Source organism: Engraulis encrasicolus, unplaced genomic scaffold (genome assembly GCF_034702125.1).
Source record: "Engraulis encrasicolus isolate BLACKSEA-1 unplaced genomic scaffold, IST_EnEncr_1.0 scaffold_110_np1212, whole genome shotgun sequence".
Lineage (NCBI taxonomy): Eukaryota > Metazoa > Chordata > Actinopteri > Clupeiformes > Engraulidae > Engraulis > Engraulis encrasicolus.
In genome coordinates, this window is record NW_026944581.1 from 95,505 (window position 1) to 100,243 (window position 4,739).

At 50.8% G+C, this 4,739-nt stretch overlaps 1 non-coding gene across 1 annotated transcript; it reads left to right on the forward strand.

Moving 5' to 3' along the window:
• The first annotated feature begins 4,121 nt into the window (after positions 1–4,121).
• Positions 4,122–4,240, forward strand: LOC134442057 (5S ribosomal RNA). Its single transcript, XR_010033283.1, has one exon. It is a non-coding gene; the product is annotated as a 5S ribosomal RNA (ribosomal RNA).
• The last annotated feature ends 499 nt before the right edge of the window (positions 4,241–4,739 follow it).

Sequence of the window (4,739 nt, forward strand, 5' to 3'; positions counted from 1 at the left end):
TCACCTGCCACATGCCACTAAATGATCCTACCTACGCTCCTTCAATGCTCCGGGAGTAACTATGACTCTCTTCCAATGAATCACCCGGCACACCAAAGCCACAGAGCAAGCATCTGTCCTCCCTGGCTAGAGGAGCCTGTGACCCCAGCCTGAGCAGGGCACAGCCCCGACACACACGAGTGGCAGTGGCTAAGGCGTAACGACTGACTCATAATAACAGACACATCACAATGGGAATCATGATGTATTTAGCCAAATGCACTAGAACGAATGTATGCCTGTGCATGAACGCTCCACCGGCAGGCAGAGCAGAGCGCATGTCTCCCTGCCCAGCTGGAGGAGGCCGTGTGACCCCAGCCTGAGCAGGGCACAGGCCCCACACACCTATAGACACACACAGAGTAGTGGCTAAGCATTGTAACACTGCTCATAATAACAGACACATGGTCACAATGACAGTCATTATGTATTTATTTTTTTTTAAACAAGGAAAGTGAAATTAATTCACTAAAGAACTGAATGTATGCCTGTGCATGAACGCTCCACAGGCAGGCAGAGCAGAGCGCATGTCTCCCTCCCTGCCAGGCTGGAGGAGGCCGTGTGACCCCAGCCAGAGCAGAGCACAGGCCCCACACACCTATAGACACACACAGAGTAGTGGCTAAGCATTGTAACACTGCTCATAATAAAAGACACATGGTCACAATGACAGTCATGATGTATTTATTTATTTTTTTAAACAAGGAAACTGAAATTAATTCACTGAATAACTGAACATATGCCTTTGAATGAATGCTCCACCGGCAGGCAGGCCAGAGCGCATGCCTCTCTGCCCGGCTGGAGGAGGCCGTGTGACCCCAGCCAGAGCAGAGCACAGGCCCCACACACCCATAGACACACACAGAGTAGTGGCTAAGCATTGTAACACTGCTCATAATAACAGACACATGGTCACAATGACAGTCATGATGTATTTATTTTTTTTTTAAACAAGGAAAGTGGAAATAATTCACAAAATAACTGAATGTATGCCTGTGCATGAACGCTCCACCGGCAGGCAGAGCAGAGCGCATGTCTCCCTGCCCGGCTGGAGGAGGCCGTGTGACACCCAGCCAGAGCAGAGCACAGGCCCCACACACCTATAGACACACACAGAGTAGTGGCTAAGCATTGTAACACTGCCCATAATAATAGACACATGGTCACAATGACAGTCATGATGTATTTATTTTTTTTTTAAACAAGGAAAGTAAAAATAATTCACAAAATAACTGAACGTATGCCTGTGAATGAACGCTCCACCGGCAGGCAGAGCAGAGCGCATGTCTCCCTGCCAGGCTGGAGGAGGCCGTGTGACCCCAGCCAGGAGGCCGTGTGACCCCAGCCAGAGCAGAGGACAGGCCCCACACACCCATAGACACACACAGAGTAGTGGCTAAGCATTGTAACACTGCTCATAATAACAGACGCATGGTCACAATGACAGTCATGATGTATTTTTTTTTTTTTTTAAACATGGAAAGTGAAAATAATTCACTAAAGAACTGAATGTATGCCTGTGCATGAATGCTCCACCGGCAGGCAGAGCAGAGCGCATGTCTCCCTGCCCGGCTGGAGGAGGCCGTGTGACCCCAGCCAGAGCAGAGCACAGGCCCCACACACCTATAGACACACACAGAGTAGTGGCTAAGCATTGTAACACTGCTCATAATAATAGACACATGGTCACAATGACAGTCATGATGTATTTATTTTTTTTTAAACAAGGAAACTGAAATTAATTCACTAAAGAACTGAACGTATGCCTGTGCATGAACGCTCCACCGGCAGGCAGAGCAGAGCGCATGTCTCCCTGCCAGGCTGGAGGAGGCCGTGTGACCCCAGCCAGGAGGCCGTGTGACCCCAGCCAGAGCAGAGCACAGGCCCCACACACCTATAGACACACACACAGAGTAGTGGCTAAGCATTGTAACACTGCTCATAATAATAGACACATGGTCACAATGACAGTCATGATGTATTTATTTTTTTTTAAACAAGGAAAGTGAAAATAATTCACAAAATAACTGAACGTATGCCTGTGAATGAACGCTCCACCGGCAGGCAGAGCAGAGCGCATGTCTCCCTGCCAGGCTGGAGGAGGCCGTGTGACCCCAGCCAGGAGGCCGTGTGACCCCAGCCAGAGCAGAGGACAGGCCCCACACACCCATAGACACACACAGAGTAGTGGCTAAGCATTGTAACACTGCTCATAATAACAGGCACATGGTCACAATGACAGTCATGATGTATTTATTTATTTTTTAAACAAGGAAAGTGAAAATAATTCACAAAATAACTGAACGTATGCCTGTGAATGAACGCTCCACCGGCAGGCAGAGCAGAGCGCATGTCTCCCTGCCAGGCTGGAGGAGGCCGTGTGACCCCAGCCAGGAGGCCGTGTGACCCCAGCCAGAGCAGAGCACAGGCCCCACACACCTATAGACACACACAGAGTAGTGGCTAAGCATTGTAACACTGCTCATAATAACAGGCACATGGTCACAATGACAGTCATGATGTATTTATTTTTTTTTTAAACAAGGAAAGTAAAAATAATTCACAAAATAACTGAACGTATGCCTGTGAATGAACGCTCCACCGGCAGGCAGAGCAGAGCGCATGTCTCCCTGCCAGGCTGGAGGAGGCCTCTGTGACCCCAGCCAGAGCAGAGCACAGGCCCCACACACCTATAGACACACACACACACACAGAGTAGTGGCTGCCAGGCTGGAGGAGGCCGTATGACACCGGCCAGAGCAGAGCACAGGCCCCACACACCTATAGACACACACAGAGTAGTGGCTAAGCATTGTAATATTGGTCATAATAATCCTCTCCTCTCCTCTCCTCTCCTCTCCTCATGTCTCCCCTCCTCACCTGCCACATGCCACTGAATGATATAAATCCTACTGCTAAAGGCCTTCAATGACGCGCGAGTAAACGGCGGGAGTAACTATGACTCTCTTAAGGTAGCCAAATGCCTCACACCCACACCCAGAGCATAGCAGAGGCCCCACACACCATTAGACCCACACAGAGTAGTGGCCACACCATTAGACCCACACAGAGTAGTGGCTAAGGATTGTAATACTTGTCATAATAATAGACACATGGTCACAATGACAGTCATGACTTCTTTTTTTTTTTTTTAAAAAAAACAAGGAAACTGAAAATAATTCACAGAGGCGCATGCCTCTCTGCCCGGCTGGAGGAGGCCTTGGCCTGGCTAAGTATGACCCCGGCCAGAGCAGAGCACAGGCCCCACACACCTATAGACACACACAGAGTAGTGGCTAAGGATTGCAATAATATTCATAATAATAGACACATGGTCACAATGACACTCGTGATTTTTTTTTTTAAAACAGAAAATAATTCACTAAATAACTGAATGAATGCCTGTGAATGAATGCTCCACCGGCAGGCAGGCCAGAGCGCATGCCTCTCTGCCCGGCTGGAGGAGGCCTTGCCCTGGCTAGGTATGACCCCGGCCAGAGCATAGCAGAGGCCCCACACACCTATAGACACACACAGAGTAGTGGCTAAGGATTGCAATAATATTCATAATAATAGACACGCGGTCGTGGTGACGCTCGTGATTTATTTAAAAAAATATATATATATAATTCACTAAATAACCCAATGAATGCCTGCGAACGAACGCTCCACCCTTCCCAGCCAGATGCCGGATTCCGTAGTCCCGTGAATGGGTGTCTTCTGTCGCGTGCGCTCGCTGCGGTTCGCCGCCGAGCTCGGGAGTCCGGCCCGTTCGACGGTGCCGAAAACTGAGTCCGTAAGCCTAACCCTGGGTAGGTATTAGAGCAGACGCCCCGCATTACCGTTAGACACGCACGGTATTGTAATACACGCTCAGAATAACAGCCAGGAGGTCTTAATAGTGGTCATAATTTTTTTTTAAAAGAAGAAAAAGGAAAATTATTCACTAAATAAATGAATGAATGCCTGTGTGTGAATGAATGCTGGCCGCCTGCATAAGGGGCCGCTCTCCCTGGGTCGGCGGGCCACGCTCGACACCCCCACCCACGCCGACAGCCTGTGACAACCGGCCCTGAGCTACCGCTTACGGCCACACCACGCTGAGCACGCCCGATCTCGTCCGATCTCGGAAGCTAAGCAGCGTCGGGCTCGGTTAGTACTTGGATGGGAGACCGCCTGGGAATACCTGGTGCTGTAAGCTTTTGCCCTTGCCCGAGGCCCTCCTCTCAGCCTGCCACAGGCCTCTCTTCTCCGGGGAGAGGCAGGCCGCCTTCTCACACCCTGCCCTGGTTCATCACACCCAGGGTGCTCGACCTACCACCCCTGCCCGCCCAGACGCTCTCCTCTCCGGGGCCGACGCCACGCTAGCCCCCTCTCTAACTCCTGCCCTGGTTCATCACACCCAGGGTGCTCGACCTACCACCCCTGCCCGCCCAGACGCTCTCCTCTCCGGGGCCGACGCCATGCCAGGCCCCCTTGACACCCCCCCACCCTTAAACCACCGCACTTAAGCCCCTCTATACTGTTTACGCCTTCCCATGTGAAGTCAAATCTCTCAGGGTATAAGAGGTGACACGGCCAGCCCAACCTCCACGCCTATGGTAAACCTGTTAGGACTCTGTCTATTTTTCGAGCGCTCACTCAACCTCCAGCCTTAAGCACCCTGCACTGAGTAAGCCGTACCCGATGAGGTCTGCTTT